Source organism: Haematobia irritans, chromosome 4 (assembly GCF_050003625.1).
Source record: "Haematobia irritans isolate KBUSLIRL chromosome 4, ASM5000362v1, whole genome shotgun sequence".
NCBI classification, from domain to species: Eukaryota; Metazoa; Arthropoda; class Insecta; order Diptera; family Muscidae; genus Haematobia; species Haematobia irritans.
Window position 1 is genome coordinate 215,303,374 of NC_134400.1, and position 14,076 is coordinate 215,317,449.

Consider the following 14,076-nt stretch of genomic DNA (forward strand, 5'->3'; position numbering starts at 1 on the left):
CTCATTCAAAATATTCCTGCTATCCGGAAAAATGAACAATTTTTTGGGAAACTTGTATTAAGAAATTGGTTTGAAATAAACTGTTTGTCGGTATAATTTTCAAAAAAGTAGAGAAATTGAGGAATCAAAGGTACAACAAGCCTGTATACAACTAATACATTTTTCGTACAAAACAAGTCAATTTTCTATAACCACCAGTATTTTATTCCAAAAAATTATTATTATATTACACAAAACTATGGTTTATGATATACAATAAAGGAAATATTTTTATTAGTACGTTGGATGCAGTTACTTGTCGGTAGTTAGTAATTGCTTCTTCAAAAGAGTAATATTCTACGTTATTAGGACTAAACTAATTAATTTAAATTTCCATGTTTTCTATCCAGATGAAAGATATATTGAATTGTCCAATTTCATCGATTTTGGCTAACTTTTGTTGGGCGGATTTGTCTTATAAGCATCTGAAATTGCAAAGTTATACAAAATATAAGAAAAATATTATCAAATTCTATCGTTCATATTGATTTTTAACTTACGGTTTTCAAGAGTGTTTCCTAGAGCCAATAAGGATATCAGCTTAATTAGCATTAAACAGTAAGAATATTCAAAAAAATACCATTACAAGACCTGTTTACCTGCAAGTGAAAATAATAATTTTTAATAAATTTAAATTTTAGTTTTATTAAAAACGGACAAAATACCGTTTATAGAAAACTTACCACATTGAAAAATCCATCCAGTTGGTACGTTATTGAAATCATATCCATGGACTAATGGGACGTTTTTGAAATTATTCTCAGAATATATTTGAAATAAAAAATGAAAAAAAAAAATTAGACATAATTTCCAATTGTCAGTATAGCATTTAGTATTTAAGGTGGATATTAAGTTCGAGTTTAGAGGCTAAAATCGCAATTTTCATGATACGTTTTCTGTAATAATCCATTATAAAAAAATAATCTTTATAAAAAAACTTGGTTTGGGCTATTCTCCATCAAGTTATATTTAAATTTGTATCGGAAGACGTACAATTTTACACTTTTCTTAGTAATATATTTTTATTTTTAGCGTCTAAACTCGAACTTAGTACTCACCTGTAGGAATTGCTGTAACATAAAAAATATAGATTCAAAAACATGGTGCATCTCCAACTTGTGATCCAGATGTAGAATAAATATAGATCATCCTATTACCACTCATGTTGTATATTTTTTATGTAAATCAATTAAAAATCCGCACTAATTTTAAACTATTAACAGAAATATACAGTTCCTTAATCTGTTATTTGTTTTTTATCAATAAGAAGCGTTTCTGATTACTCTAACATCACATCATTCACTTCTCAGTTTATAAAATGTTTCGAAATAAATGTATTTTCATTAATAATCACCAATACCTCACGTACAATTTTGCAAAATTAAAACCACGTGTGCACTTCATAAATGCATCAACATAACTGAATGCAACAATAAAACTCAAAGACACAAATAGCCATAAAGAAAAACAACTCCGTAAAGAAAAACAACTCCACACACACACACACGATCCCTTTCTGATCTAGCTATTGCAAGAAAACAACTCTCACCACAAAAGATACCAACAACACACAAGGAACATTCCATTGTCTCTAGAATCAAAACAACCAACAACAGCATAAATGACGCAATAACAAACACAAACAATCATACGAGATATACACAAAATGTCTCTTAAAAACTCCCTCACATGATGCACTCACATTTTCCAGTAGCAGTTTATTGATTAGTTTGAATTCTATCTATAAGTTAAGGTAAAATATATACCAAATCTATGAGGAATCTATAAAAAATGATATACACCCGGCAAGGATTATATTAACTACTTTTTATTCTACTTTATCTACAATTTTCAATGTGAGGAAAAACACTCCAACTTATAATAAAACGGGAAATAATCTGTAGGTAGCCATCATACGAATCGGTAATGTCGTTAAGTTAATTTTTACTACAAATTTTTTTTCCATACAAAATTTTTTCTTAGTAAATTGTCTACATTTCGTAGTAAGATTTTTATATTGCCCATGTATTTTTATAATAGAATCAACGATGCATTAACTACTGTGTTGGAAATTTATTTAAGGAAAAATCCTTCCCATTTCGTAGTTAGTGAACTAAAAAACATTTACTGAATTTTTATAAGTTTTCCTTTAGCTAAGTTAATTTTCGTTGTGGTTACGAAAAATGAACTATATTACAGTAAATTTGTTGAACTATGTGGAAGTCAAAATGGTCCTTAAATTTACAAGACACTTTTTTTCTGTGTATAAAGTTATTACTCCTTCAATAGATTTATCAATAAAAACCCCTGTTGAAAAAGTCAGAAAAAAGCCGACGAAATGTCCAAGAAACGATGAAATAAATTTGTTTTATTTGCATCAAATCGGGAAATCGGTCTCTATGGAGGTATATCAAAATCTATCGATACGCCCCATATTCGGTTTTGAATTTCAGGCAAATCGCATCAAAAATTGGGATGTCAACACACTTAACCCTTTCACTACCGATGTGGAGGACATTCGTAAACGACACCAAACTCTATTTCCCCATTTAGTTTCGATTTATTTCTCGATGTTATTTTAAAGTAGAGGCTTTAATCTAAATAAGCTATAAATATTTTACATATTGGCGAACACTTAAATGCATTTTTATAAACTTCTTTAAACCTCTAATGCCAAAGCCATTTAATAAGGAAGCTTTTAGTAAAACACACCTTAAGGCAACAAAAATGGGCAAATAAAAACATAACATATTTGCAACTATTCAAGAGGCTTTGCAGCATATGCTGAATTTTACGGGAGCCACCGTGGTGCAATGGTTAGCATGCCCGCCTTGCATACACAAGGTCGTGGGTTCGATTCCTGCTACGACCGAACACCAAAAAGTTTTTCAGCGGTGGATTATCCCACCTCAGTAATGCTGGTGATATTTCTGAAGGTTTCAAAGCTTCTCTAAGTGGTTTCACTGGAATGTGGAACGCCATTCGGACTCGGCTATAAAAAGGAGGTCCCTTGTCATTGAGCTTAACATGGAATCGGGCAGCACTCAGTGATAAGAGAGAAGTTCACCACTGTGGTATCACAATGGACTGAATAGTCTAAGTGAGCCTGATACATCGGGCTGCCACATAACCTAACCTAACCTACGGTATAATATTTTCTTGCTTAGTTCTCTTGCTCTTGTGTCGTTAACATTGAAAATTTAATCAGATGGGAAAAACATTTGGGGCATTAGAGGGTTAACAGTAAACGAAAAATACGAAATTTTGAGTCAATTTTTCTACTATATGTCTCTAGTAAATGGACATTCGTCCATAAATTTTTTCTCACACTTCGATAGATATAATAGGTCAAATAGCGATTATTTTCATAAAGCTATATGGTCACAATTCAAGAATCAAGTTTTCAGAACAAACTCATATAGCTCTTGAAGTAATTTAGGTACGTCCTAAGAATTAAAATTTTTATTCTACATGCTGTTAATACAGGTAAAAACAGAAGAAAAGTTTAAGTTTATAACATTAGGTTTATTTCGGTAGTGAAAGGGTTAAGAGGTCAAATCTGGAGATTGGTCTACCATATGGTATATGAGGTAAATAGCAAAACATGAACCGATACACACCATATTCGGCGTACTTATGCGTAGACCCAAAATATCTTCATATTTTTAATTTTGTAGGTAGATCGGATAAAAATCGCGGTGTCTAGAAGCCCAAGAAGTAAACTCGGGTTATCGGTCTATATGGGGGCTAAACTAAACCATGGACCGATACACACCATTTTTGACACCCCAATTTGTGGTCCTAAAATACCTCTAGATTTCTAATTTCAGGCAAATCGAATAAGTCAGTTCGGCCGAAGCTTATGTACCCTCTACCATGCGTAGAAACTTCTTCTAAACACTGCCATCCACAATCGAATTACTTAAGTTGCGGTAACGCTTGCCGATGGCAAAATATCTTAAAACCTCCTAACACCGTCTTCAAAATTGTATGTAAGTCCATATATATTAAATCAAAAAAGATCGATCAAATATGTATATAATTCAGTTTGACAAAATTTTCTATAGAAATAAAATTTTAACAAAATTTTCTATAGAAATAAAATTTTCAAAAATTTTTTTATAGAAATAAAATTTTAACAAAATTTTCTATAGAAATAACATTTTACCAAAATTTTCTATAGAAATAATATTTTGACAAAATTTTCTATAGAAATAAAATTTTGACAAAATTTTCTATAGAAATAAAATTTTGACAAAATTTTCTATAGAAATAAAATTTTAACAAAAATTTCTATAGACATAAAATTTTAACAAAATGTTCTATAGAAATAAAATTTTGACAAAATTTTATATAGAAATAACATTTTGACAAAATTTTCTATAATAAAATTTTGGTAGATTATTTTTGGCTCGAGTGGCAACCATGGTTATGAATCGAATAAAATTTTAAAAAAATTGTCTATAGAAATAAAATTTTGACAAAATTTTCTATAGAAATAAAATTTTGAAAAAAATTGCTATAGAAATAAAATTTTGGTAGATAATTTTTGCTCGATTAACCATTTTTGCCCGATCAACCATGATTATGAACCGATATGGACCAGTTTTTGTGTGATTGGAGATTGGCTCTATATAACTATAGATCGATATGTACCAATTTTGGTATGGTTGTTAGCGGCCATATACTAACACCACGTTCCAAATTTGAACCGCATCGGATGAATTTTGCTCCTCCAAGAGGCTCCGGAGGTCAAATCTGGAGAACGGTTTATATGGGGGGCTATATATAATTATGGACCGATGTGGACCAATTCTTGCATAGTTATTAGAGACCATATACTAACATCATGTACCAAATTTCAGCCGGATCGGATGAAATTTGCTTCTCTTTGGGACTCCGCAAATCGAATCTGGGGATCGGTTTATATGGGGGGCTACAAATAATTATGGACCGATGTGGACTAATTTTTGATTGGTTGTAAGAGACCATATACCAACACCATGTACCAAGTTTTAGCAAGAGCGGATGAAATTTGCTTCTCTTTGAGGCTCCGCAATCCAAAATCTGGGGATCGATTTACATGGGGGCTATATATAATTATGAACCGATGTGGACCAATTTTTGCATGGTTGTTAGAGACCATATACCAACACCATGTACCAAATTTTAGCCGGATCGTATGAAATTTGCTTCTCCAGGAGGATCCGCAAGCCAAATCTGGGGGTCGGTTTATATGGGGGCTATACGTAAAAGGGGTCCGATATGACTCATTTGCAATACCGTTCGACCTACATCAATAGCAACTAATTGTGCCATGTTTCAAATCGATAGCTTGTTTGGTCCGGAACTTAGGGTAATTTCCACAGACGGGCGGACATATGTTAGCTAGATCGACCCAGAATTTCACCACGACCCAGAATATATATACTTTATGGGGTCTTAGACCAATATTTCGATGTGTTACAAACGGTGTTACTTTGTCATTCCGAAAGAGAAAATCAAATTTTGTTTGTCGACTTCTTAATTTTAGATTAATTAAATTGTAAATTCCCTGTTCGAATTACTTTAGTAAGCGATCGATAACTTCTTTTCTAGAAAGTGTTCGTGTGGAAGCGTAACATGGAATCACATGCATTTTCGACCCAAAATATTCTTCTCCCGCATGAACTTGTCTGTTTTATCAAATGTGCAAGGATGTTCAAGTTCGGTATACTGCCAAATAACTTTAGCAAATAATTTTTTAAAGACTATCTCAAAATAATATTTTGAGATAGCTAAAAATTATTGAACCATGAAAACTGATGTCTGTTCAAAACGTTATACACAAAAGGTAGTAAATCATCCGCGGGGATACTACTGTACCGACCAGGATGGAAAATGTATTGAAAACAGTACCATAGTACTGCGCTTCCTATCCCTGCACTGTTAGAAAAATATGTTTTTCATATGTTCCGATATAAACAAAATGTGTTTCGGGCACGATTTTAAACCACAATATATTTAAGTGCGAACATGTAATGTTCCTAAACTAACACTAAATGTTTGGGACATCTATGTTAATATGTTAGAATATATTATGTTTGGGGCATGAATGTTTCATAAAAATAATATGTGTGAATGTAAACATATATAAATTAACAAATTTCGAGTAAACATATATATGTTGTGATATTTTATTCAGAGAGCGACAAAAAGAGAGTATAGAGAAAGAAATAGAGATGGAAACCGGGAGGGTTGACGAAAGATATCAACAGAACAAAGCGAGAGAATGAAAAAAGAACAATTTCTGTGAAACCGCTTGTATGTTGTTTCGGAAAACTGTTTTATGATAAGGCTAAATATTTGATATGCTTAAGTCTAAATATTATTTAATTTGAATAAAGAGAATAGACATTCGGAACCAAGAGAATAGACATTCGGAACCAAGAGAATAGACATTTCAAAAACAAACTGCATATGTTTTCGCCTTGAGAGCAGCATTTTATGCATGTGTGAACATGTGTTTTGTTTATCATTTTGGCATTATGGGCACAATTTTTCGTTAAAATAAATCAGGGGTCTTCATAAAAATAACGAAAGGGCACTATACTCTTTTTAGAGTTGGGACAGTAAAATGAAATAAGGAGGAAATAGTGAAAAATTACACAGTAAAATGTAAAAAAACAAACTTTAGTTCCTCTTTATTAAAAAGTAGTCCACGAGGAGTTGACGGACACCATCAAATATAAAAGCGGGCATTAAGATCGAGTTTTACAGCTAAAACAATTTAAAAAGTTTATTTTCTTTAAAATGAATTATTAAAGAAAAATAAAAGGAATTTTAGAGCGATGGTGTTAAATGCTAGTAAAAAACTGTTCACTCCTAAATAAATTTATGTTTATATTATAAAATTATGTATAAATGTTTATACTCGACTCCACATTCTTGTTTTGTTAGTTTTTGAATTCCTTCCAAATTTTAAAGTTTTGTACAAAAACAGTTTTATATTAAAAAATTGTTATTTTTGCAATAAAAAATAATATTTTATCCAAAAATCAGTCAATTTCGTTTATATCAAGCACTGTTACTGACTATAAATCTTTAATAACACACATTTCGAAGTTTCATTTAAAAAAATTTAATATAGTATAAATATAAATGTGTAAATTAAAAAAAAAAAAACAAAAAAAAATGTTCTGTCGGAGCAGGGATTGAACCCACGACCCTTTGTATGCACGGCAGACATGCTAACCACTGCTCCACGTGGCAAACAAATGTATGTTTCTGTTAAATAATGTTATGTTTGCATGGGCTCGTGGGCGCTGCAAACTATGCTATATAAATGTAACTTAAAACGATAATTATCTACTGGTGACTATAACAGCTACGTAGCCCAGTGGATAGTGTGTTGGCTTACAAACTGTATGGCCCTCGGTTCGATTCTCCGTGCAGGCGAAAGGTAAAATTTAAAAAAATTTATAAAAGTGAATAATTTCTTCAACATTATTTGTATTACAGAAAAAGGTGCCAATAACTAAAAAATTTCGTGGAAGTGAAAATTACGAGTATGTTAGGGAATGAGCACAATCGTGTTTGGGAAAAATTCTTCCAAGCATATAATATTTTTGGCTCAAAATGCTTCCAAACATATAATATGTTCACATAAAACAAACATATTAATGTTTCGGCAGTATGCAATAATATATGTGCTTCCTGCAAAATATGTTTGGAACATATGTTAAAGAAGCGATTTTTTTTGAGGGTGTGCTTTAGAGTATAAATTAGTCCATTTGATCACACTCAAAAAAATGAATTCTCTATTTCACTAAAGCCAATTTAACTTTATTTTAGTTCATGGAATTATTATGTTTGGAGAAAGTTTCATTTGCTCTAATAATTTTTTGTGTACGTTTGTTAAATGAACTAAAAAACGGGAAAAAATTATCCTCAAATTAAGCGAAAAGATTTACTAAATTCGCATTTCCCACAAAATAGTTTATTATTTCTTTAAATTTGTAAATTTTACCAAAAATGCGTTCATCATGAACTTCGCATGTCACTAAAGACATTCTTGCATTTTTGAACTCCAAGTTTTTCCTTCAAACTACAAAATTTTCTTTGACAGTGAAAAAATTAATTATGTCTAAAAAAATGTTTTCGCATTTGTCGAAAAATATTTACTTATTTTTGTGATATCGGCGTCATGTCAGAGTTTCTACAACTGTATAGTAAAAATTTTATAAAAATATTCAAAATTTTCTAAAATTAACAAAAAAATTTCTTCCTGGTGGGTTCACTGTTTTTTCAGCGCATAGTGCATTTGTATTTCTTGTATTGAGATATATTTAAAAATCTCTTTTAAAAAAAACTTTAAAATTTCTTTTACATTTTGTTTTTATGAGTGCATATCCATTTCCTCCATATCAAGGCCAAATTTAGAAAATTTTTGTCATTTATCCCGATTTGCAAACAGCTATTTAAGCAAAGAGTAAATTTTTATTTCCATCTACATAAAAAGAAAGAGCGAGAGAGAGAAAGATAGACGGAATGAGAAAAATAAAAGAGATTTTACTACCACTCATTGAATATCATAATGGGTGATGGTAGCATTAAATAAATTAGGCAGTTGCAACGCGACAAAATAGCCACAAAAATTGTACAAACAAGCTGACGGAGAAACCAAACGCATAGGGACTAATGGTAAGCTTTGCCAAGCAAACATTCTGACAACTTAACACAACTGCAAATAAAGGCACACACACACCCACCCACACCTAAGGATATAGCAGCCAGCCAACCAACAAATAAACACACTCACTCATACAAAAGCACACTCACTCCGCCATAGAGTCTAACATAAACAATTGTTCAGATGGTTCAAATGACAAACAATGAAACCAACAGACAATTACCAGCCAAACAAACCACGAATCCTCTACAGTTGGTCATGTCAGGGTGGCGGGGGAGGGGATGAATGGTGGCTACTCCCCTACATTGGCCCATATGAAAATTCATACAATCCAACCATTTTGGTCCTAGACCTCCCAAATTGACCAAAACACCTGGCCATCTTTTTGTTGTTTGTTTGGCTAACTACAACTGTGGCTGTGAGTACGGGTATGTGTGTGTGTGTATGTGTGTCTGTGTGAGTGTGTAAAATGTATTATCCTAGCAAACAATAAAACAAGCACAACACTTGTGCATATATTGCTCAGACCACTGGTTAAAAACTATGGCCATTGGCTTTGTGCGATCCACCCATCGCTTCCATATTTGTGGCGATTCGGTTGCCAGCTTCGACTGTCTGTTGCAGCATTTTGCAGCCCACAAACGAGAACAAACAACGCGTTACCAGCTTTTATTATTTCATTATTTAATTTTTCATGCACTCAAGCTATCTATCTATCCGGTACACCAACAGCAACAATGTCATCGAATGGATTGTTGAATTTTCAATCCTTACACTTTTTACAGCTGCAGTAGCAATATTGCAACAAATGCTGTATGGTCGAAAACGTAAGAATTATGCCTTTGGCTTTGTGGACTCGTTACAATTTTTGGCCACCATCAATGCAAAATAAACAAAAAAGAAACAAACACGAAACAAAATACCAGGCAGGGAAAAATATTTGAATATTTTCATATCTTCAATCTCATCAAAGGTATACAGTGTAATTTTAGTTGTAAACAGTGGATATCTGCATTTCGATTTTTAATCATATCTGTTCAGATCTGGTTTTAGAAAGCCTTAGGAAAATATAAATATCTGGACTTTAGTCTTAGGTGTAATCATACAATGTTTATATTTACAAAGTAATGGCCTCTGTTTTTTGGGATGCACATGGAATAATTTTTATCGATTACCTTGAGAAGGGAAAAACCATCAACAGTGCCTATTATATGGCATTATTGGAGCGTTTGAAGGTCGAAATCGCGGCAAAACGGCCCCATATGAAGAAGAAAAAAAGTGTTGTTCCACCAAGACAACGCACCGTGCCACAAGAAATTGAGAACGATGGCAAAAATGCATGAATTGGGCTTCGAATTGCTTCTCCACCCACCGTATTCTCCAGATCTGGCCCCCAGCGACTCTTTCTTGTTCTCAGACCTCAAAAGGATGCTCGCAGGGAAAAAATTTGGCTACAATCGCCGAAACTGAGGCCTATTTTGAGGCAAAACCGAAGGAGTACTACCAAAATGGTATCAAACAAGTATATACAGCAGTAAGTTCGGCCGGGCCGAATCTTAAATACCCACCACCATGAACCAAATATTAGAGTTTCCTTTGAAATTTCAGGAGGACTTGAGGACATTTCCGGAAGATAAATTTAAAGATTTCACCTATGAGGACTATATCAGATTCTGGATTTATAAGAACCATTTTTGTTTGAGTTTTAGAGGCCGATGTATCAGGCTCACTTAGACTATTCAGTCCATTGTGATACCACAGTGGTGAACTTCTCTCTTATCACTGAGTGCTGCCCGATTCCATGTTAAGCTCAATGACAAGGGATCTTCTTTTTATAGCCGAGTCCGAACGGCGTTCCACATTGCGGTGAAACCACTTAGAGAAGCTTTGAAACCCTCAGAAATGTCACCAGCATTACTGAGGTGGGATAATCCACCGCCGAAAAACTTTTTGGTGTTCGGTCGTAGCAGGAATCGAACCCACGATCTTGTGTATCCATATTTGGGTGGCTCCCAAAATATGGACCGATACTCACCATTTTCGGCACACCTATTTATGGGCACCATACCAAAACATGGACCGATGCTCACCATTTTTGGCACACCTCTTTACGGTTCTAAAGTACCTCTCGATTTCCAAATTCAGATAAATTGGATAAAAACTGCGGTTTCTATAAGCCCAAGAAGTAAAATCGGGAGATCGGTCTATATGGGGGCTATACCAAAACATGGACCGATACTCACCATTTTTGGCACACCTTTTTATGGTCATAAAATACCTCTAGATTTCAAATTTCAGGCAAATTGGATAAAAACTACGATTTCTATAAGCCCAAGAAGTAAAATCGGGAGATCGGTCTATATGGGGGTTATACCAAAATATGGATCGATACTCACAATTTTTGGCACACGTATTTGTGGTCCTACAATACCTCTAGATTTCCAATTTCAGATAAATTGAATAAAAACTGCGGTTTCTATAAGCCCAAGAAATAAAATCGGGAGATCGGTCTATATGGGGGCTATACCAAAACATGGACCGATACTCACCATTTTTGGCACACCTTTTTATGGTCATAAAGTACCTCTAGATTTCAAATTTCAGGCAAATTGGATAAAAACTACGATTTCTATAAGCCCAAGAAGTAAAATCGGGAGATGGGTCTATATGGGGGCTATACCAAAATATGGATCGATACTCACAATTTTTGGCACACGTATTTGTGGTCCTGCAATACCTCTAGATTTCCAATTTCAGGCAAATTGGATAAAAACTACGATTTCTATAAGCCCAAGACCCCAAATCGGGACGTCGGTTTATATGGGGACTATATCAAAACCTGGACCGATATAGCCCATCTTCGAACTTGACCTGCCTGCAGACAAAAGACGAGTTTGTGCAAAATTTCAGCACGATTGATTCATTATTGAAGACTGTAGCGTGATTACAACAGACAGCCAGACAGACGGACAGACGGACATCGTTATATCGTCTTAGAATTTCTTCCTGATCAAGAATATATATATATATATATATATATATATATATATATATATATATATATATATATATATATATATATATATATATATATATATATATATATATATATATATATATATATATATATATATATATATATATATATATATATATATATATATATATATATATATATATATATATATAGTCGGAAATCGATATTTCGATGTGTTACAAACGGAATGACAAACATATTATTCCCCCCTCACCATTCTATGGTGGTGGGTATAAAAATTGGAAGGTCATTATAATCTTTGTATCGCTCTTGCAGGGAAGTATGTTGAATAATAAAAAAAAAGTGTGTTTTTCTTTGTTAGACTGGAGATTTATTAGCCAACCTGTTGTGGCGGTTATATATAATTATGGACCGATGTGGACTAATTTTTGCACGGTTGTTAGAGAACATATACCAACACCATGTACCAAATTTCAGCCGGATCGGATGAAATTTGCTTCTCTTAGAGCAATCGCAAGCCAAATTTGGGGGTCCATTTATATGGGGGCTATACGTAAAAGTGGACCGATATGGCCCATTTGCAATACCATTCGACCTACATCAATGACAACTACTTGTGCCAAGTTTCAAGTCGATAGCTTGTTTCGTTCGGAAGTTAGGGTGATTTCAACAGACGGACGGACGGACATGCTTAGATCGACTTAGTATTTCACCACGACCCAGAATATATATACTTTATGGGGTCTAAGAGCAATATTTCGATGTGTTACAAACGGAATGACAAAGTTAATATACCCCCTTCCTATGGTGGAGGGTATAAAAACACAAATGGACTTGGATCAGCCACATACTTCGAAGAAGCGACGACGACATCACTAAATCAGCTCTGCAAAGGAACCCTAAAGGACACAGGAAACCGGGAAGACCAAGAAACACCTGGATGAGGTCGGTAAGACGTGAATGCGAAAGCCAGCCCATGTCGTGGAGCCAAATAAAACACAAAGCTTACGACAAAACAAGATTTTGTAATCGCCCTATGTTCACAACTTAACTTTTAATTATTGTGATTCAATGTTATTTTTACATGTATAGACGATAAATAAATAAAGGGCATATATAAAATATCTTTGGCGCTATAAGTTCTAGACAGACACAATTTAAGTAAAATTTATTTATTTGAGAAATCTATTTATTTATTGAGAAAATTGTTCTCACATTTTCCAAAATTGAACTAAAACCAACTAATGTTTATGAGTTATAATAGGTTAGGTTAGGCTAGGTTATGTGGCAGCCCGATGTATCAGGCTCACTTAGACTATTCAGTCCATTGTGATACCACAGTGGTGAACTTCTCTCTTATCACTGAGTGCTGCCCGATTCCATGTTAAGCTCAATGACAAGGGACCTCCTTTTTATAGCCGAGTCCGAACGGCGTTCCACATTCCAGTGAAACCACTTAGAGAAGCTTTGAAACCCTCAGAAATGTCACCAGCATTACTGAGGTGGGATAATCCACCGCTGAAAAACTTGTTGGTGTTCGGTCGTAGCAGGAATCGAACCCACGACCTTGTGTATGCAAGGCGGGCATGCTAACCATTGCACCACGGTGGCTCCCATGAGTTATAATAAAGCTAAGTCGGCCATAAAACTATCGTTGTCTGTTTTCTGGGGAAATTAATGAATCTTGAAACAGGACTCTCGCGGTATTCATAAACTTATGCTAAAATCAATTAAACCGTCGAAAATAACTTTTTGTTAAATTATATTTCCCAAAACACTGTGCCTTGATGTTAGTTTAACGTCTGTTACAATGCTACACAACCACATCAGCAATACACAAAAACAAAAAATGTTGGTTAATTGAACAATACTTTTTTATAATGCCTTTGTGAGCGGACAAATGTTTTTTAGTAATATTTTTCCAATTTTCCCTCAAAAGTGTTGATTTTGCAATTACAATCAATTATTCGATGTGTTGCTGTTGTTACCACTGCTGCTGGTGATGACGATGATGATGACATTGCTGGATTTATTTAAACAATTCCACAAAGATCTGGATGGATGGATGTATGCAGGTATTCACTACCAGCATCGTGTTGTTTTTTTTTCTTCTTTTCACAAGCCTTGAGGCTTCTATTATATCCAATAAATGATAATGAAATATTTACAAATGTTTAATTGACAGAGCAAATATCATATCATCAATTTGATGACGATGACGATGAACCATGCATTGAAAAGTTTGTAATGAAATGAATGTTACATGAATGGCCTGGTAGTCTTTTTTTTACTATTACGGAAGATTTGTTAGACACCAAATAGTCATCAAAACCAAGGTGGTAAAGTTTGTCAAGCTCGGAAGCATAAA

The 14,076-nt window shown here is 33.7% G+C and overlaps 1 long non-coding RNA gene across 1 annotated transcript; it reads right to left on the minus strand.

Annotated features, from left to right (window-relative positions):
* Positions 1-242: 242 nt before the first annotated feature.
* On the minus strand, positions 243-798 carry LOC142236986 (uncharacterized). The gene is made up of 3 exons (XR_012722293.1): positions 723-798; positions 540-638; positions 243-464 (listed from the first exon to the last, which is right to left on the minus strand). It is a non-coding gene; the product is annotated as an uncharacterized LOC142236986 (long non-coding RNA).
* Between the last annotated feature and the right edge of the window lie 13,278 nt (positions 799-14,076).